The 23,133-nt window shown below is 37.4% G+C and overlaps 1 pseudogene; it reads left to right on the top strand.

The window, feature by feature from the left end:
* Window positions 1-405: 405 nt before the first annotated feature.
* On the top strand, window positions 406-1,318 carry LOC111551244 (annotated as a pseudogene).
* Window positions 1,319-23,133: the final 21,815 nt, after the last annotated feature.

Raw genomic sequence — 23,133 nt, 5'->3', positions numbered from 1 at the left:
TGCATGGAACTTTCTCCAAGATAGACTATATGAGAGGCCATAAAACGAGCCTCAATAAATTTAAGAAAATTGAAATTATATCAAGTACTCTTTCAGACCATAGTGGAATAAAACTGGAAGTCAACTCCAAAAGGAACCTTCAAAACCATGCAAATACACGGAAATTAAATAACCTGCTCCTGAATGATCGTTGGGTCAAAAGTGAAATCAAGATGAAAATTAAAAAATTATTTGAACCGAATTACGATAACAACACAACCTATCAAAATCTCTGGCATACAGCAAAGTGTTGCTAAGAGGAAAGTTTATAGCCCTAAACACCTACAATGAAAAGTCCTAAAGAGACTTTTCCCCGCCTAGCGCTGCTGGGCCCATAGGTCTCTGTCGAGTTGCAGACACAGGTCTCTGTTCCGCAGGATGGGGTTTGTTAAAGTTGTTAAGTATAAGGCCTACTTTAAGAGATACCAAGTGAAATTTTGAAGACGACGAGAGGGTAAAACTGATTATTATGCTCGGAAATGCTTGGTAGTACAGGATAAAAATAAATACAACACACCCAAATACAGGATGATAGTTCATGTAACAAACAGAGATATCATTTGTCAGATTGCTTATGCCCATACAGAGGGGGATATGATAGTCTGCGCAGCATATGCGTACAAAATATGCTGAAATATGCCAAAATATGGTATGAAGATTGGCCTGAGAAATTATGCTGCAGCATATTGTGCTGGGCTGCTGCTTGTCCACAGGATTCTCAATAGGTTTGGCATGGACAAGATCTATGAAGGCCCAGTTGAGGTGACTGGCAATGAATACAATTTGGAAAGAACTGATGGTCAGCCAGGTGCCTTTACCTGCTATTTGGATGCAGGCCTTGCCAGAACTACCACTGGCAATAAAGTTTTTGGTGCTCTGAAGGGAGCTGTGGATAAAGGCTTGTCTATCCCTCACAGTACCAAATGATTCCCTGGTTATGATTCTGAAAGCAAGGAATTTAATGCAGAAGTACACTGAAAGCACATCATGGGCCAGAATGTTGTAGTACATGTGCTACTTAATGGAAGAAGATGAAGATGCTTACAAGAAACAGTTCTCTCAATACATAAATAGCAGCATAACTCCAGACATGGAGGAGATGTAGAAGAAAGCTCATGCTGCTACATGAGAGAATTCCGTCTATGAAAAGAAGCCCAAGAGAGAAGTTAAAAAGAAGAGGTAGAACCGTCCCAAAATGTCCCTTGCTCAGAAGAAAGATCGGGTAGCTCAAAAGAAGACAAGCTTCCTCAGAGCCCAGGAGCAGGCTGCTGAGAGCTAAATCAAACAATTTTCTATGAGGATTTTTCAGATAAAGACAATAAACTAGTAAACGTATGGACAGCAACTAAAAAAAAAAAAAAAAAAAAAAACAGTCCGAAAGAGAACAGACAGACAATCTAAGGTCACACCTCAAGGAACTAGAGAAACAAGAACAAACCAAATCCAAATCCAGCAGGAGAAAGGAAATAACCAAGATCAGAGCAGAACTAAATGAAATTAAAACAAAACAACAACAATAACATCTATGTGTTATTATTGTGTTAGCTTTTCTTGACTTCCTGCTTCTACTATCTTTCTTTCCTAATCTGACTCTCTACTACTTAAAAAATGAATATTCAAAAAATACTCCTGTAATCATTGCTTTTTGGCTCAAAAATTTACAATGACTCCCTTTGATTCTCAAGCTAAGTTCAAATTATCTCCATGGCATACAAAGCCGTTAAAATCAGTGAAGTTGAATTATCATGTGTGAATAATACATTGGCTGTAGCCTTAAAAACCATGGAATACATAGACATTCAATCAGGTACAGTGATAACCATGTAATATGATAAATTACAGGAGAAAAGTCTATGGAGGGAGCCTAGGAAGCCCAACAAGTGTGCATAAAGTCAAATATCAAGGATTAAATAAAGAATTCAGTAGGTCAGATGGACTGAATTGAATTTTGAAGGATAAGCAAGAATTAACAAACAAAAAAGGTTGAGAAGGATGGATGTCCAACTAGTAACAGTCTATTCAAACTTAGTTCTAATTCTCAATATGAGAAAATATTCCCTGATTACTTCCTACATTCTTAAAATACTCTAGCTAATGTTCCTTCCTATTTAAATTTCATGGCTTATTCATTAAAGCCCAAGAATCACTACACTAATATTTTCCTAGGCTAAGCCCTCTTTGTCTTGGCCTTTCATTTATTCTGATTATCATCAGTGCTGAGGTTTAGAGAATGTTCATAGACTCTTAGCTGTGCTTCTACATAGGCACGAACTAGCTTTCCAGTTGTTTCAAATTATAACATAAGTCTTTTTTAATGCATTGTCTTAGATAAGTCATTGATTTATTAAATGTCCTTTTGACCAGATGAAGAAAAAAGACAAGTTATTGAGGTTCTTTTAAGAACGAAAAGAAGGAGGAGGAGGCCATTGAGATGTAAGGGATGCATTTGTAGCTTTCTGGAAATTGTGATAATGAAGAGGGTGAGGAAAAGAGGAAGATTTAACACAACTTTGAAAATTTTAAACACTAATTTAAATACTGTTACCTACGACAACCAATTAACATGGAATATTTGGTAATTAAAAGTTACATTTGATAAGAGATAACATTAAATTTTAGAAGTCCACCTATTGCTAAAGGTCTTTTTAAATTTTTTAAATAAAAATTCTTGTAAGATTGCCACAAAGAAAACAAAATACCTAGGAATACAGCTAACCAAGGACATGAAAGATCTTTACAAAAAGAACTACAAAACACTGTTGAAATAAATCAGAGATAACACAAATAAATGGAAAAACATTCCATGCCCATGTATTGGAAGAATAAATATCAAAAAAATGGCCATACTACCCAAAGCAACAAACAGATTTATGCTATTCTTATCAAACTACCAAAATCATTCTTCACAGAATTAGAAACAACTATTCCAAAATTCATGCAGAATCAAAAAAGAGCCTAAATGGCCAAAACAATCCTAAGCAAAAAGAACAAAGCTGGAGTCATCACACTACTGACTTCAAACTATACTATAAAGCCACAGTAACCAAAAGAGCTTGGTACTGCTAGAAAAACAGACACATAGACCAATGGGACAGAATAAAAACTCAGAAATAAAGTCATATACCTATTTGATCTTCGACAAGGTCGACAAAAATGAACAATGGGGGAAAGGACTCCTTATTCAATAAATAGTGCTGGAACAACTGGATAGCAGAAGATCAAAACTGGACCCCTACCTTTCACCATATAAAAATATTAACCAAAATAAATTAAAGATTTGAATGGAAAACCTCAAACTATGAAAATCCCAGAAGGCAAACTAGGAAATACTATTCTCAGCGTTGGCTGGGCAAAGAATTTTTGGCTAAGTCCCCAAAAGCACTGCAACAAAAATGAAAACAGGTGAGTGGGATCTAATTAAACTAAAGAGTTCCTGCATAGCAAAAGAAACTATCAACAGAACAAACAGACAACCTACAGAATGTGAGAAGATACCTGCAAACTATGCATCTGACAAAGGCTAATATCCAGGATCTATAAGGAACTTAAACAAATCAACAAGTAAAAAACAAATAACTCCATTAAAAAATGCTGTGGCTCATGCCTGTAATCCCAGGACTTTGGGAGGCCGAGGCAGGCAGATCACGAGGTCAGGAGATGGAGAGCATCCTGGCTAACAGGAGGAAGCCCCGTCTCTACTAAAAATACAAAAAATTAGCCGGGCATGGTGGTGGGCACCTGTAGTCCCAGCTACTCGGGAGGCTGAGGAAGGAGAATGGCATCAACCCGGCAGGTGCAGCTTGCAGTGAGCCGAGATCGCACCACTGCACTCCAGCCTGGGTAACAGAGCAAGACTCCATCTCAAAAAAAACAAACAAAAAAAATAGGCAAAGGGCATGAACAGACACTTCTCAAAAGAAGACAAACAAGCAGCTAAAAACATATTTTAAAAATGCTCAACATAACTAATTGTCAGAGACACCCAAATTGAAACAACCATGAGATACCATCTCACAGCAGTCAAAATGGCCATTATTAAAAGGTTAAAAAACAACAGATGCTGACAAGGCTGTAAAGAATAGGCAACACTTATACACTGTTAAGTGAGAATGTAAATTAGTCCAGCTGCTGTGGAAAGCTATCTGGAGATTTCTTTTTTTTTTTTTTTTTTTTTTTTTTTTTGAGATGGAGTCTCACTCTGTCGCCCAGGCTGGAGTGCAGTGGCCGGAATCTCAGCTCACTGCAAGCTCCGCCTCCCGGGTTCACGCCATTCTCCTGCCTCAGCCTCCCGAGTAGCTGGGACTACAGGCACCAGCCACCTCACCCGGCTAGTTTTTTGTATTTTTTAGTAGAGACGGGGTTTCACCATGTTAGCCAGGATGGTCTCCACCTCCTGACCTCATGATCCGCCCGTCTCGGCCTCCCAAAGTGCTGGGATTACAGGCTTGAGCCACCGCGCCCAGCCTGGAGATTTCTTAAACAGTTTAAAACAGAGCTACCATTCCACTCAGCAATCCCATTACCAGGTATATGCCGCCCAAAAATAAATCATTCTATCAAAAAGACACATGCACTTGTATGTTCATTGCTGCACTATTCACAATAGCAAAGACATGGAATCAATCAGATGCTCATCAATGGTAGACTGAATAAAGAAAATGTGAGGCAATACACTATGGAACACAACATAGCCATAAAAATAAATGAAATAATATTTTTGGCAGCAATATGGATGGAGCTGGAAGCCATCATCTTAAGCAAATTGATGCAGGAACAAAAAACCAAATACTGCAAGTTCTCACTTACAAGTTGGAGCTAAGCATTGAGCACACATGGACATAAATATGGGAACAATAGAAACTGTGGACTACTGGAGGGTAGAGAGAAGGGCGCAGGCTATAAAAAGTACTTATCAGGTACTACGTTCACTACTAGAGTGACAGAATTCGTATTTCAAACCTCGGCATTATGGAATACTCCCATGTAACAAATCTGCACATGTGCCGCCTGTATCTAAAATAAAAGCTGGAATTCAAAAAATAAATCAAGAGTATTCTATTTATTCAAAAAAAAAAAAAAAAAAAAAGCCTTATAAGGACTCTTCTATGATTGGCTAATAAAGCAGAGGAATTTATTCTTGGAATAAAACTAAATGGGTTTACTGTTCAGAACAACTCCCATTTGCATTGGCAGTCCCTTCTTCCCACGTTGGCTGTCTGGAGGTCCATTCACTAGCTAATTAGGTAGTCTTACAGAACCAAACGTTCTGGGCCTAAAGAAAGCTACCACTTAATAAAAACCTAAAAAATGACATAGATTCATCTAATTATAAAGCAAGGACTCTTTGGGGTTCCTCTTAAATCACTACATCTAGGGCAGACTGGGCATGCACCAGCTGCATATTGACTGTAAGACAAAGAATCTACACAAAGAATCCAATCGGGCCGGGCGCAGTGGCTCACGCCTCTAATCCCAGCACTTTCGGAGGCCAAGACGGGCAGATCACGAGGTCATCTCGTGATCTGGAGATCGAGACCATCCTGGCTAACACGGTGAAACCCCGTCTCTACTAAAAACACAAAAAATTAGCCGGGCATGGTGACGGGCGCCTGTAGTCCCAGCTACTCAGGAGGCTGAGGCAGCAGAATGGCGTGAACCCTGGAGGCAGAGCTTGCAGTAAGCCGAGATCGCGCCACTGCACTCCAGTCCGGGCAACAGAGCAAGACTGCGTTTCAAAAAAAAAATCCAATTTCCACTCCTTAAACAAATGGCTTATACATCAGGGCTAGACTCAAGAGAACAGTAGTTCACATCTATCATCTTTACAGAGCAACAGAATATAATTTAATATAGGTATCACCAGACAGAGTTCATTGATCTCGGGAAAGATGAGATTTCCTTTTAGTCAGAGAATGGGGGATGTGACCAGCCTGAGACACAGATATAAGGGATGTATCTGTGGGTTTCTGGAACTCATAAGGGAGAGGAAGGAGCAGAAACTCTCTGCCCTATGCTGTCTCCTGCTTCCGACTTTCCATTCAGTTGTTTAATAGCATGGTGCTTGAAGCTGCCCTAATCACCTTTGGACCATTGGTCCGTTGGGTCCAAGAGAATGCAGAGGCACCAGTCTGGAGCCCTGACACCACTGAGCTCTCAAATCATCTCTGGAGCTGTCTATCTCTGGACATCATGTAGTAGGAGAAAAATTAACTTCTTGCTGTCTTATTTAAGCAACTATGCATTGGGTGTCTTGACTTAAAATGCACTGGGCATTTTATACTTATGCCTAAAGCTGTCCTAACTGGTGCATCCCTTAGGGCCAAGTCAGACTTCTTTGAGAAAATAATTTTTACCATTTACATTCATACAGAAATATTCACAAGTGTGAATATGTATACATGATCAAATGTAGGGTCTGACCTAGACAAAACTGTGAAATAAATGAGGGATGGTATTTTTAATCACCTTTTGCCTGCTATACTACTCCTCCCTACCCTCATTTTGCCCCTTAGAAATCTATGATATGCTTCTGCTGTAAGACACTCCTGGGGCTTCCATTCCAGACAGCGTATAGGGTACCAGCCAACAACTTTATCCCTGACCTTTGTGACCTATACCAGACAGGTATGCCACAATAATAATAGAAGTAATACTGATGTGTACTGAAATTGACCATGTATTAAGCATCTTACCTGCATTATCTCATTTAATTCCCTCAGCAACCATATAAAGTGAGTACTACTTATTTCCCAACTTTGCTGAGGAAAAAGTAAGGATTAAGAAAGATAAAGAACTTTTCTGAAGTCTCACAGTTAGTGGAATAGCAGGGAATGAAATGCAGTTCAGCCTTACACCAGGTTCATTCTCTTACCCAGTGTGCAATACAGCCTGTATCTTAGATAGAAGACTGAGAAATTTCCCCCAGTCTATATCAATTATTCTGTTGATGGAATCAGTACAAAAAGATTTACAGGTTTGCCTTCCAGGAATGAAACTGCTTGCTCATGTGACTCTTTATTCATTGTGATATTTTCCTTTTACACATTAAGATTTTGCCAAGTCTTAGAAGTAAATCTACAAAGTACAGTTGAGAATAAAAAAGAAAATATTTATTTATTCATACTTCATTTTATACTCTAAAGAACTTAATACTCCTCAGACAAATTCATATACCTCTAAATATTTTTTAAAATTATTTCATGAATAAAATAAGACCGGGGTAAGATCAGTCATGGAAATACATGCCACGCCATCCTGCATGCCTGAAGGAAGTGGGCCTCACATTTGCAGCTTCCTGGCAAAGGAGAGATGCAATCAGTTACAAGATTCACAGTGTTCAGAAGCCAACACCAAACCACCTATTCCAGAGAATAGCTTGTCCTGACAATGAGAAAATCAAGAAAATTCTTTCACAGACTTCCATAAATTGAAGAGTACATCCAAAAACTGAGGAAGAAAAGATGATATTTTTGAATGTCATGCTTTCTTTATGGATATTCTACTTTCAAAGAAAATCATATCCAGTATCAAATATCTATTAGAAATTTGACGTCGTAAACCATTTCACTAATTTTAACATAATTCTGATAAGGAATTTTGGAGGATTGTTTACATAAGGGGTAAAATTTTAGTCATATTATGTGATCTGAGGAAAACAAACTTCTCGGCCGGGTGCGGTGGCTCAAGCCTGTAATCCCAGCACTTTGGGAGGCCGAGACGGGTGGATCACGAGGTCAGGAGATCGAGACCATCCTGGCTAACACCGTGAAACCCCGTCTCTACTAAAAACACACACACAAAAAAAAAACTAGCCAGGCGAGGTGGCGGGCGCCTGTAGTCCCAGCTACTTGGGAGGCTGAGGCAGGAGAATGGCCTAAACCCCGGAGGCGGAGCTTGCAGTGAGCTGAGATCTGGCCACTGCACTCCAGCCTGGGTGATAGAGTGAGACTCTGTCTCAAAAAAATATATAATAAAATAAATAAACTTCTCTCCCTCTTATTTAAGCGATTACACATTGGCTCTCTTTTACTTAACCTGCATTGGGCGTTTTGTTCTTGTGCCTGAAACTGTCCCAAGCTTCACCTGAAGCTGTGCTGGTACACTCATATTAGGGGGGAGTACATTTAGTTGAGATTCGGATATTCTACATTATGACTTACAGAGGAAAAAAATCACTGAACTGGATGTTAGAATATATTATTCTAGTTGACAAAGATATATTTCAGATCACATGCTTTTAAACAGAGCTAGGTTTAAATCACAGGTCTGCCACTGACCTGTGATTTGGATAAGTTATTTCACATGAGTTTGGTTTCTTCATTTGTAAAATGGGGATGGTATTTACTGTCTCTTGGTGTTATTCTGATAATTAAGCATTCAACTAGCAACTGACATCAATGCTATCACTACCACTAATTAGTCATGCACTCTTTAGCAAGCTGAGTTTCTGGGTTTTAGTTTCCTGCTGTAAAATGAGGAGACTGGACTAAGTAATCTCTAATTTCTTATTGATATCTTAAATCATAGGATTCATTATTACTTACTTCCTTATATGTGTCTTCATAGCATAGTGACATAGATTATTGTGTTTGACACTATATATTCTAATTTATGTTTGTACTTTCCCATCCCTGGTTTAGAGCCATGTCCAGCATATACAGGATGGTTTGTTAATATCTATTTATGAATGAGTGGATAAATTAATAACTAAGTGAATGAATAAAGGGATGAATAACTTAATATATAATTCATCATAACAAAGTATAACTTAAAAAGAGAGAGGAAAAATTACCCATTTTAAACTATATTATGGGAACTATTGTCAGTCTTGATGAAAGCAAAAAATAATAATTTTATTCTCATCTAAATGCAGGTTAAAAAAATTAGTTGGGGTTGTAGTTTTATGGTAATACAAGGAAGGAGACAAATCCAAGGCTGTTTACATAAATAAATTAGCGCTTTTGAAGACAATCTTCACATCACTGACTCAGCCTGTGTAGTTCTCACCTCATCACAGATGGTTATTGAGTTCTGGAATTCCTTTTCCTTGGACAATTTCAGAATGCATTTTGCCTTCAGGTAAACCCAAGAAAACAGATTAGTTTTTTGGTTGGTTTTATTTTGTTTGCTTTTTTTGTTGTTGTTACATCCCTTCCAGGCCTATGATTTTGTAATCACATTTTAAAATTATACCTGCATCTACAATTTACATAGTTATAAACAGAATGCCAGGAAGTGTTTGGTACTATGTTCAGCAGCTCATAAACAAAAGCTAATAAGACATATTTTGTGCTGCCTAATGGACTAATATGTAACCCCCCTTAATTAAATTTGTTTGTTTTTCAGCCACGAATTGTTAAAATGGTTTAATGTCTCTAAATTTAATAAAAGTTTAACTTTCTTCCAGTCCCTAATTCTCAAAGGAAGGTAGTACAATTACTTCAGTGTGGCCTGAGATGGAGGTGATGATGTGTCCCTTGTGTTTAAATTACTTAGCCACAACCCTGGAATATTTGGAGTAGCTCTCTATGGTGCCTTCCTTTTGAATATCTACCTTAAACACTTTTTTTACTTTCTTTCTTGGTTAAGCCAGCAGACTGTATCTCATCTTGTAAATAGAATGGAGAGTTAGAATGTTCACTTTAACTTAACAGAAATTAAACATATGCTTTATTAATAAAATAAGGCATAGACCTATAACACTGTTGTAAAATTATGATAACAATAAGATTGGAACAACTAATCAATATAATTTTAATGAACTTTCTACCACCAACATACATACTTCTTCTCTGTACAACCAGAACTTGACATTGAGTACCAGTGTCCCAACAACTTATGCATTTAATCCACTGAGCAAATACCTTTGGGCCCCTGCCTGCAGCAGTTTTCAATTCTGATCTACCTGCTGGATCCTGCCAGAGTTCTGAGAGGGGCACAGGCTGAGTCTTGCTACTTTTAACTCCCCTGTTGATGACAGATCCTTCAGCTTAGTCTCATCTGCATTGAGTTCATATTGTTGCTTTCCTCTTACAAAATTGCAAATTCCCTTTGTCTAGTGATTTATCTATAAAAAGTATATTTCCTAGGGATGGAAGGGGCACTACATGTTAATATTCTTGAAGCCATGACAATTTGAGATTGTGTCTTAGTCTGTTCGTGTTGCTATTAAGGAATACCAGAGGCTGGGTAATTTATTAAGAGTTGTATTTGGTTCACAGTTCTGCAGGCTGTACAAGAAGCATGGCTCTGGTATCTGCTTTTGGAGGGCCTCAGGTTGCTTCCACTCATGACAGAAGGGAAAGGGAAGCCAGCATGGGCAGAGACCACGTAGCAAAAAAAGAAACAAGAGAGAAAGAAGGGAAGTACCAGGCTCTTTTTAACAACACAATTAACTCTACGGAACTAATGGAACAAGAACTCACTCACTACCACCCCTTTGGTGTGCATTAATCTATTCCTGAGAGATCTGCCCCCATGACCCAAACATTAGGGTCCCCACATCCAATACTGGGATCAAATTTCAACATTAGGCTTAGGGAGACAAATACCAAAAGTATAGCAGATTACTTGGCCAGGAATAACAGTGTTGACTTTTTGAGGTATGTGAAGGATACAGAATGTTAGGATCCCAAATAGTGTGTGTGTACATTGTACAGATGTTGGTGTGTGTGAGTGTATGAGAGAAAGAGACAGAGATAGAGAGAGTACTTACATGTCTACATTGCCGAGGGGTGAAATCATGGCTAGCCATTCTCCCTTTTCTGAAATCTCAAGAAACAAGAAGGAATGGGAGAAATGACAAAAGCAATTGGCTTGGAGATCTTTTTAAGGTCTTTAACATCTACCAGTAAGTATCAATATACCAACTAGAAGCCTTCCTCCTTTGCTTCTCCAGAAATGAGCAACTCCTTCTACTTAGATAAGGACTTGCTGACCTGCTCAGTTATTTTTTTGATGCCTTGTTGGGGTAGCTGAGCAGCTATTTCCAAATCTGTGCCACGTTTCATGAATGCTAAGAGAAAGCATTCATCATGCCTTTAATTCTTCAGTTTGCCTCCAAATTATTCTCAGAAAAAATTGTAAAGGTAAGAAAATATTCCATTGAAAAGCAAAAGGATGCAGTCACAAAATATTAAGTAAAGAAGAAAGTTGTGAAATAGTATGAACATTACAATCCCTATTTTCTATTGTTTATACTTCTATACTCACATACAAGCATACACACACACACACACACACACACACACACACACACAGTCATACCAACTGGGCAAGAGACAGGAAAAATACACAACAGTGTTTCTGAAAATTTGTTTCATGGAAAATCAATTCTTGAAATGCTCATATTTAAGAAAAGTTAAACAAGTTTCTTCACTGCAGGACTGCCTCAATCTGTAACAATATGATTGTAAGACGTGCCTAATAAAATATGTAGTTGTAGTGAAATAACTCCAGTTTCCATTACAAGAAATTGTCTAGGATACAACTTAGTGTCTTATATCAAGCTTTCATTCTACCAATCTAACAGGAAAACGATACTACTCTCAGTTTTTCCTGGGATTTCTTCCTATTCCCTGGAGCTGGAATCTAGTTTTGGAATCTCAAGCAGTGTAAAGGCATTAGTATGAGGCGGGTATGGGTGAAGGATAATGAATGCAGCAAGTCCTAGTCCATCAATACACACCAATCAATACTGAATTATAAGTTGCTCTCATCTTGCTCCTTAAAGGATGCTTAAAAATTCCGTTGAGACCCGGAAATATTTCATGAAGCTCCCCAAGGTCTCTTCAGCCTACATATGCCAAAAAATAATTCTTAATTCTTTCTATTTCCTTTCCTTCTTGTCAGTCCCGCTTAAGTGAATCTCTTTTTTAACAGCTCTGGAGGGGAAGGAATGGGGATGAAAAGAGTGGGAGACCTATGATGAGTGGTATCCTGGAATCAGACCAGCTCAAGAGAGCTAATTGTTAAACATTTAAGAATGTTATAAGCAGTTTTACTTTTACCTTAGTAGCTTGATATTAGCCACAACACAAGTATTTATACAATGGGAATCAACAATTGCTACAATCATGGCTTCCCATTCTCCTCCCTCCCTGAAGAGCCAGTGGCTAAACATTTATCTGAATCCCACTGTACTCTCCCTTTACTCCAACCCCTTTCAGCTCCTGGTCAAATACTTAAAAGATATGTAGATTCTGTATTTTCTGTCCTGCCACATGCCCTCTCCTCCACCCAAGCCAGTGAAGCATAGTGCGGTCTATTGTTTAAGTTTGTGGAAGAAGCAGGGGAAGGGAGAAAGATAGGAAGAACAACAAACATAAATTAATATGCACTTCCAAACATTATTCAGCTACATAGCACTTCTCTTTATATGATTGAGAAACCTAATTTTTTCAGAGAATGTTGACATAGTTTAGTAATGAGGGTGGAAGACAATATCAGAGAAAAAATGTTTAAAGCTGTGCGTGGCCATAGACAGCTCAATATTAAAAAGAATATTTATCAAGTCTATCCAATGGGTGAGTATCCTACAAATTCACACTCTACTCTCAGTCCAACATTTGATTAGAATGAAAAGAAACAGGAACCAATAAAAATAACATTACACTTATTTATTCTTCTAACATCTCAAGTCAGTGGGGTTTTAATACTCATTCATTCAACACACAAATATTGAGTTCGACTATATGGTAGGTATCATTCTAAACACTGTGAATACAATAATGAACACAACTGATAAAATCCTAATGAAGTGTTCTTTCTATAAGGCTAAAAAGTTGTTATATTCTGCTCTCCTTTTCCCGGTCCTCTCCTTATACAGGCTCATGAGGTAAAGAGTGAGGGGGGAATGCATACAAGTTTTCTAGACAACCACATATCTTGTAGAGCACTCATTTAATCAATGGAAAATTATTTACAATCTTTCAACACTAATTAACAAACCCACAAGTATCAGAAAGGTACGGATGAATCTGAAATGCACATTGCAATGTGAAAAAAGCCAGTTGGAAAAGAGGACATACTGTCTAATTCAAATTATATGACATTCTAGAAAAGGCGAAACTGTAGCAATGGTAAAAAGATCAGGAGTTGCCAGAGATTTAGGGGAAAGGAGAAGGATGGCTGGGTGAAGCGCACAGGATTTTTTTTAGGGGAGTAAACTATTCTGTATAATATTTTAACTTTGGATGCGTGAAATTATACATTTGTCAAAACCCATAGAACAATAACATAAAAATTGAACCTAGTTCTCAACTTAAAAAAATTATTTAGCAGGATTCCATCCAGGGATCCCAGGATGGAATGCAGAATGTGACAAAGCAATCTAATCATATTATAAATGTATGAAACAACTTCCCTGAAGGGGGTTGGGGGAAGAGCGGCTGATCTAAGTAACTTTAGAGATTAATGAAGTCTGTAATACTAAAAGCAAAAGAAAGTATACAGAAGCAGTGTGCTTTAGTTGATAAAACTGTTTACCATAGGAGTAAGGTTTAACAATTCCAATACTACTATACATGTATTCTGAGACTGAACAGCTAAGTAAATGGATGTTGGGAGCCAAGTATTTCACTATTGGAGTTGGAATTTACAGAAAAGCAAGTAAAGGTGGTTAGGATGATCTGTGTGGCAATGGATTAGAGTTAGAGACATCAGTATGAACTCATGTCTAGTATAATATAGATAGATATGTTTACATATGGAAATATTTCTAGATATGTGGCTATACATGTGCTGGTATACATATATGTATAACATTTTCTTGGTCTGTCAGTTGAGAGAGCCTAGAAGCAATGACACCTCAGAGGTGACAAGCACACCTGGAATCCAGACCATTCTCTGTAACACAAAACAAAATTAACTAAGGCTCCTTGGAGAAATGTCTGATTCCAAAGATTGGGGCACAAAAATATAGAATTTGATCCTTGAGCATCTTGTAGTGCCAGAAAAAAAGAAAGAAGGAAGAGAGAAAGGGGAAGGAAGCAAGGAAGGCCAAAAACCTGAAAAAATAAACTCCAACCTGTATGGATGAAGGTGTGTTAAAGGGATACAGGAGAGCAACAAAATGAAGTAGTAATGTATTATAATCCAAAGTATAAAATAATATCCATAAGTCCATACTAATTTAAAGATCGAATAAGAGGAAGAAGAAATAAATCTCCTATAAACAGTTCCAAATAATTTATGTATATATATTAAATGTTCGCTCTCAAGGAGTGGGAGAGTAAATCCCCATTCCTTAAGTGTGGGCTGCAATAGAGACTTCCCTCCAAAAAGAACCCCAGCAAGCACTACCTTAGTCAGGTACTCTAGTCAATAGGTCTACTCCACCAACACATTTTTCTAATGAAGAAATGGATCAATCAAGGTTAAGTGAACTACTTCTCAAAAATCTTATAGAACTAAAGATCTTATTTCTTCTAGAATAACACAAATGATCATGAAATATAGTACGCCAAATAATATTGAGTAAAACTATCTTACCAGCTTATGGTTTGGATCCATGTCCCCTCTCAAATCTCATGTTGAAATATAATCCTCAATGCTGGAGGTGAGGCCAGGTGGAAGGTGATTGGATCATGGGGTGGTTTCTCATGGTTTCACACCATCCCGCTTTAGTGCTCTCATGATAGTAGTGAGTGCTCATGAGATCTGATTGTTTAAAGTGTATGGTGCCTCCCCCACTTCTCTTCTTCCTGCTCCCGCCATCTAAGATATACCTGCTTCCTCTTCACCTTGTGCCATGATTGTGAGTTTCCTGAGGCCTCCCCTAAAGCAGAGGCCACTATGCTTCTGGTGCAGCCTACAGAACTGTGAGCCAATTAAACTTCTTTTCTTTATAAATTACCCACTCTCAGGTATTTCTTTATAGCAACGTGAGAACAGACTGATACACATCTACATAAGAGGTTATAGTTTAACAAAAAGGTTACAAAATCATTTCTTCTATTTTATTTAGGGATAATATTGTTTTGAGAAGAATCAATGAGATGCAAACAATGTCAAAAATTAGCTGTGTAACCGGGTACAGTGTACACTGCTCGGGTAACAGGTGCACCAATATCTCAAGAGATCACCAAGAAAGAACTTATCCACGTGACAAAAACCACCTGTTCCCTAAAAACTATTGAAATAAAATAAAATAGCTGTGTAATAAATAGCAATTGGGCAAATTTGATTTACATATGGATAAAATAGAATAACATTTGCATACATTAAGTGTTATTGATATAAAAAGTCAGAGAAAATGCCATTTTCAAAATTATGGACATTAACTACAGAGGGATTGTTGATATTACAACATTTAAAATTGTTTTATGAAATAAAATTCCTTTTTCTTTTTTTTTATTTATTTATTTTTTATTATACTTTAAGTTCTAGGGTACATGTGCATAACGTGCAGGTTACATATGTATACATGTGCCATGTTGGTGTGCTGCACCCATCAACTCGTCAGCACCCATCAAAATTCCTTTTTCTAAATTCATTGCTTGTGCAAAAAGATACACAAATATAGCTAGTTGGCAATGTGGATTTTAACCTTTAAAAAAAGTAGTACCAGGTGTTTTAGCATTTAATTTCATATTCATCAATAAGGCTTAGCTGGAAAGAATTCTTGTGGAAGTCTTCATAAATAAAATAATGTTATTATAAATATTATTACGAGTGATAGGTGGAATAATAGATTATTTTGTAAACCGAACATTGACAACAAAGAAGATTTTTATTATTATTATCCTATACATGGAATTAAAATGGCTCTACATAGGAAATTGTTTACTACAATTTTCTTTATTATTAGATACTACCATAGAACTTTTTGGTTCAAAGGAATAAAAATTAAACGTTAAATTTAAGCCACCACTGTTGGAAATGTATCACCAAATACACTGCTTAAAAATAATCTTGATCTCTGATTATTTTTGGTTCTTACTCTGCAACAGTTGGGAGGAAACAGGTTTAAAGATATTTATTTCAAAATGTTACTCTTATTTAGGTGCCATTTTATAAGCAATTAGATTTAAAGTTATTTGTGAGCTCACACCCCTATGAGTCATTAATTTCTTCAAAAAGGACTTTGAAAACTTTTGTCAACTTTTGTGTACATACTTTTTATTGAAAAAGGCTGAAATACTTATTTTAGCATTTCATACTTCATATTTAGTGTCACTACCACAAAGGTGATGACACCATTTACAAATATCTAACACGTCATATTGCTAAAAACATTTAAAATGCAGAGATCTTCTGTAATTTTAGTAATATTATTTTTAAAATACTTCACTTTGTTGTTGTATTAACCAATTCATCGTGTTACGATAAAGGAATACTAGAGACTGAGTAACTTATAAAGAAAAGAAATTCAACTGGCTCATGATTCTACCAGCTGTACAAGTATGGTATCAACATCCGCTCTGCTTCTGGTGAGAGCCTCAGGAATCTTACAGTCATGGCAGAAGGCAAAGCGGGAGCAGGTACATCACGTGGTGAAAGCAAGAGCAAGAGACGGAGGAGGAGGAACCAACCTCCTTTAAACAACCAGCCCTTTTGGGAAGTGAGTGACAACTCACTTGTCACCAAGGGCATGGTGCTAAACCATGAGGGATCCACCTCCATGATCCAATCACCTCCCACCAGGCTCTACCTCCAACAATGGGAACCACATTTCAACATGAGATTTGGAGGGAACAAACATCCAAATCATATCAATAGTAATTCTATATATTTTTAAATTTTATAACACAATACTAAGAATATTATGTTGGATGAATTCTATATTTAAATTATTTACTAAATATTGGAACTGATTGGTTTTTTTTATGCTACTCAAAAGGACAATCACATAAATTCTCTATAATCTCTTTGTTACTGTTTTTTTCTGAACCAACCTCTATGTACCATCGTCTTTTGAAGGATTTGGTCTCTGAGATCTTTTTTAAAGACTACAGATGGCTGACTGACTAAAACTCTTGACACTGGATTTGATTTCAGGAACCGACCTCTTGTAAACCAGTCCTGTTAATTCGTACTCATCCTCCCCCACCCATTCCAGCCTGCCCCCAGCACACTTATAAACATTTCTTAGTGCCCCCCTGGGTGTAAGAAAATAGTTTAAAAGGAGAAGAATAGTGAGTAAAACAGAGAAGTGCAGTATCACTGCCTGACAGTATTAAGGGCTGACTTGAAGCTAGTGCAGTGAAATAAAGTAACGCCAATTCTCATGGTTACATGCTTTTTCCTACCCACATTCCACTGCTTGGGGCCAGGCAGAGTTAGAAGAGAGTTGGATTTAACAGGGGTTTGGATATTGCCCAAATACATAGCCTTGCATTAGTGGGTCAAGGGAATGTACATAGCAGATTATAATGAATGTAATAACTATAATAATTATTTACAAATTATGACATCACTGACCTTGCATTTGTCCATGCCCCAGAAGCAACCAATGTCAGATTTATGTCTATAACCTCTAAACAGAATTCAACCTTCTACTTTCAAAATTAAATACCCTTTTAGGTAGGAAGTGGAAAAGAAGAATTATTAGTGTTAGCATTGAGCTCTGAACTTGTGTGTCTTTATGTGTGTAACTATACAAACAAACTTTAACTGATAAAATTTCATGCAGAGGGAGCACATTTGCCTAAAACAAAAATTTATGCTAAGAAATTATTTCACAAAAAAATTCAGATGGTACCTAGAGGTAGTTATTAGACCGATTATTTAAAATTAAACTTCTTAATCACTTCAGACAAATGCCTAGTTGAATACTTTTATTTTTTTTTCTATTTGACCATGAGTAGTTTGTTTTGATGCACGCTATGAAGGAAAAATTGCTTTGTGGGGTCGAGAATTATAGCCAGCCTCTAAATATAGTATCCCAGATGGATGGCTTTTTTTGTTTGGGAAATTCAGAGGCCCTTTTAATTATGTAAAGTATGCCTCAAAGGGTAAGAAGGGATTGCTGAGCAAAGAAGAGTTGAATGTCTCTGCATATTAAAGTGTTATGATGTCTTTAATCCATAATATGTCCACACAGATAGTGTGATATTATGTATAAGTTAGGCTAAAATACAAGCCTGGTGCATTTCAATGTTCTAATTAGGACTTCACACTGGAGTGGTAGAAGGGAAGGGGGAAGCAGCTAGAATTTTATCAAAAAGCCCCACCCACCAGAGATGACTACTGTAAGAATATTGGTGACCTCTTCCTCTGATTGACAGTAGACATTTTGTTAATTAACATAATGGTGAAATCAGTAGCTTATTTATCAGCATAATGGGAGTTAAAAATAGGCTCTTACCTATAATGAAAAATAGTAATATTCAAGATATGTGTATTCGTTAACATACTTTAGAACAGGAATTGGCAAACTATGATGCACAAACCAAATCTACCATGATCATCCATGTTTTAGTTTGTCCTGTGAGCTAAGAATAGTTTTTACATTTTTAAATAATTGAAAAAATCAAAGAGGAATATTTCTGACACATGAAAATTGTACAAAATTCTGATTTCAGTGTCTATAATTAAAGTTGTATTGGAAAACAGTCACAATTCTTTGTTTATGTACTTACTATGGGAAGGATCAGCAAACTTTTTTCTGTAAAGGGTAAGAAGGTGAATAGTTTAGGCTTTACAGGACATACCACCTCTGTCACAGCTATTCAACTCTGCTTGTAAAGCACAAAGTTAGCCATAGGCAATAGGGAACCAATTGATTGTGAGTGTGTTCCAACAGAGTTTGATTTAGAAAAGAAGATGGTAGGCAGGGTTTGACCTGCAGGCCATAGTTTGCCAGCCCTTGGTCATGGCTGCTTTTGCACTACAATGGCAGAGTTCAGTAGTCACAACAGAGGCCACATGACCTGCAAAGCCTGAAATATTTCCTATCTGGCCCTTTACAGATAAAGTTTATCAACCCTTACTCTAGAATATAAGTGATATAAGATCAGGGACCTTGTCTTTCTTATCTATAGCTATCTTCCCAGAATTTAGAACAATGCCTGGCACACAGTAGGCACTGGTAATTATTAATTAAGTGAATGAATAACAAATGAATGAACACATATAAACTTGCTGTGTCTGAAAACTTACTATCGCATCATGGAGCCCATTACATTTTGGAACAGTCTAATAACATATTGTGCCTTATAGAAGTTGAAATGTGTCTTCCTATAATTTCCACCCAAGATCTCAGTTACGCACTTCTTTGCTACTTATAAAAATCGAATCTGTCTTCCACTTGCAACTTCTTCAAGTGTGTGAAGATGATTCTCATGTTCCCTCAATTGCCAATTCCTTGACATTCTCAGGGACCATGAGAATCATCCCTCTAGACTGAATCCGCTGAAGAGTGTCTTGTAACTCTCCTTCCCGTGTTGTGGTTTTTGAGTTCCTTAGAACATCAATGGCCTCTGCTGAAGATTAATAATCCACAGATACCTTGTTTGTTTTTAAAAACCTAGCTATGAGATTAGGAACAAAAGGTCAGTGCAGCACAAATCTGCCAACACGCTACTTTGTCATTGGAACACATGGCAACATTGAGAATTATTCTTCTTTAAATGGCCAATAATGAAATGATTTCCACATGCCGAAAAGTATTCTTATTACATGAAGAATACGCCACACATTATTGAGTTCTATTCATCTCACTTTTATTATTTCATACTGGATAGGTCTCACTAAACTTTGGAGAGATAGAGTTATTCTCAAATAACTAAATATTTATTTATTTATTTATTTATTTTTGAGATGGAGTTTCACTCTTGTTGCCCAGGCTGCAGTACAGTGGTGCCATCTCGGCTTACTGCCCACTCTGCCTCGTGGGTTCAAGTGATTCTCCTGCCTCAGCCTCCTGAGTAGCTGGGATTACAGGCATGTGCCACAACGCCCGGCTGATTTTTGTATTTTTAGTAGGGGTGGGGTTTCTCCATGTTGGTCAGGCTGGTCTCGAACTCCCAACCTGAGGTGATCCACCTGGCTCAGCCTCCCAAAGTGCTGGGATTACAGGTGTGAGCCACCATGCCCAGCCAATAACTAAATTTTTTAAAGCAAATGTGCTACTTTAACAAGTTTGTTTATTAAGAAAATTTGTTTCTTTGTTCAATTAATAAGGGACAACCAGCAAATTTAGGTTACCTTTCATTTTCTCATTGGCATTTATACATACAAATGCCATTTCTGAAAAAGCATTATATAACCCTGTGATTGCCTTGATTTTAGATATAGTCTTTGGAAACATTCAGCCTATTTTTAGTAGCACTCCAGACCCTATAGCTACATTCAGTGATTTACTTCCCCATTTACGTTATTCTTCTGAACTTCTCTCCCCTGAGGTTCTCCTATGACTGAAGAACAATTTTAAGCGACTTTGTATTCTGTTCTATTACAGTGAACTGAGACAGATAATAGCATTCCTAACCTAATGAGACATGCCTAATATAATTTTGCTGTTAATCAATGTATCTTTTACAACAGATGGACCACTGTGCAATATAATTAACCAAGACACATTGAAAAGCATAAATATTACTGTCTTACCTGGAGAGTTAGATGGAATTGCAGGAGGCTATTTGAATTTAATGGAATCTAATGTCATTCCAACTGTAGTCCTTGGGTCCCCAGTGAACACAGATCCTCACAGTAGCACTGAGTTTGATTCTAGTTACAGGATAAGATGCTCTAGTGTTTGTAGGTTCTCATCCTGTACTGGGAGACAAGCAAGAGGGTAAAGAGAGTTGACTCCAAATGACTCTAATCTTGGACACTCACTAACCAGAGCTCAAATGCAGAAGACTGTTGGACTAGAAGTTACTTTCCCACATCTCTTTTTTAAAAACACTTTTCAAAGACCCTAGAAAATCAAATAGCGACTTAAGGTTTCATAAATTATCAAGCCTACTAGTGGAGTGATGTGGCAGAATGAACACAGACTTAAGATTGAGAAATACTTGGAGCTGAACCTTGCTCTACCCCTTGCCAGCTATGTGCACGAGGCAAGGTTCTGCATTAGAGTTTTAGCTTCTTCATTTGTAATATGGAACCACCTACCTAGATGGTTACTGTGAGGACAAAGTGATGCAAACAGGTAAGACATCTGATACATAACAGGCCCCCAACCAGTGTTAGTTGCCTTCATTGCCAACAAATGTGGAATGATCCCCCTCCTCCGAGTTCCACAGAGAACGAGAATAAAGAGTAGTAAGGGGTTTCTCAGATTGTAAAACTTACCATGCTAACATCCTGGCAAACCATGACACATTGTTCAAAGGGCTACATTTGATAAACTATCCCAAGTATTCAACATGTGGCTGTTATCTCCTTCCTAATACCCTGAATAGCGTTTTCTATTGTTTCATGGATAGGGTTGAAAAACAGGTATTCGTGATGTTAATAATTTGTTTTCTCAATCATATAATTGAAGACTGTTAACTGCTTTTACAGCAGTGATTTTCAATGGGGAGGTGCAGTTTTATGCCTCCCAAGAGACTTCTAGTAATTCCAGAAACATTTTTGGTTATCATAACCAGGGAGTGGGAGGGGGTTCTTCTGGCATCTAGTGAGTAGTGGCTAAGGATGCTGCAAAATATCCTACAATGCACCAGACACTACCTCCTCTCTCCCATGAGAAAGAATTAGCCAGCACAAAATGTCAGTAGTGCTGAGGTTAAGAAACCCTGTTTCTAGAGGCTAATACCTATTTTCTTTAAATCTGTTCTTAAATATATGTTTAAATAGCTCATTTAAAAAAAAAAACTAACAGCATATCTGCCCTCTCTCCCCCGTTACTACCTAATTTTTGTACAGTTCAGTTACACAATAATGATACTTGTGTAATGCTTTAGAAATTTACAAGATGTTTTCACATGATAGCTCAACCCTGAGAATAACATTATAAGGCATTTATTTATCATACCCATTTTGTAGAAGTAGAGACAACCCTAGATCGTACATTTCGGAGCAAAACTAAGGCTCAATCCAAAACCTTTTAATACTTCATGTTACTTGCTTTCCTCTGCCTCCTGCTCCGCCTGGCCCTCATTCGGTTTCGCGCTATTCTCAGCGGAAAGAACCTGATCACCTAAGTCCCACCAGGCAATGGATCTCAACTGAGGGTATACATGAGTCACTGGGAGACTTTCAAATATAAATTAAAGGTCTATCAAATTGATTATATCTGAATCACTAAGGATAGGGCCAAGACATGTATATTCTCCAAAAATCTTCTTCTGGCCTGCCCTCTGCTTCAGAGCACAAATCAAGTATAGCAATGGGGATCTTGGTGTTAACATTTCTCAATCCAAAGAAATGGATCTTTAATGGTATCCTGGGCATCAGAGCAAGTTTTGAGCGTGTTAGGAATAGTTTTCTGCTAGTGAAGCCTCTTAATTACTCAAAAATGATTGCTATTTTCACCTGTTTTTAAGACCGTTTAAATTCTAGGTGAAAGTAATTTTTCAAATGAGGCCACATTTGTTGTTTTCTTCTGTGTGCTTTCTATGTCTGTCACATACATTATACACAATAGATTTCATAACAAGAAACATAATACCTTAAAAAGCAAGATGCTTGCAAAAAAAGCCCATTAAAGACTCAACTGGTGTGGAAAATAACAGGATCTTTATCATACAGCTTCTACATCTGGACTTCAGTTTATTCCAGTGCCTCCTGCCATTTTTCAACCTTGTTTGCATTGCTAACTCACAAGTGGCTTTCTAACTGGTCTTTTTATCGTAATCCTCATGATGGTCCATTTCAGGCTTGTAATGATCTTTACAGATACTTATGCAAGTGCATTGCTATGCAGTATTCTCTCTGTGGGCAGCATGGGCATCACTTAGACACCTGTTAGAAATGCAAAATCTTCATTTTAACAAGATCCCTGGGTAATGCACATTCAAGTTAGAAGTGCACTGTTCTAGTGAGTTTTCCCTTCGATATCCCTGAGAGGTTTCCTCAACCAACTTATACTAATATAGCTCAACACTATGGCAATTCTCTAAAACAGTGTTTCCCAGAATGTGGTCTCCAAACCAGCAACATCAACATCACCTAGGAACTCATTAGAAATTCATATTTCCAGGC

Source organism: Piliocolobus tephrosceles, chromosome 10, assembly GCF_002776525.5.
Source record: "Piliocolobus tephrosceles isolate RC106 chromosome 10, ASM277652v3, whole genome shotgun sequence".
Lineage (NCBI taxonomy): Eukaryota > Metazoa > Chordata > Mammalia > Primates > Cercopithecidae > Piliocolobus > Piliocolobus tephrosceles.
The sequence above is the reverse complement of the archived record's forward strand: the minus strand, read 5'-3'. Positions and strand labels throughout refer to the sequence as shown.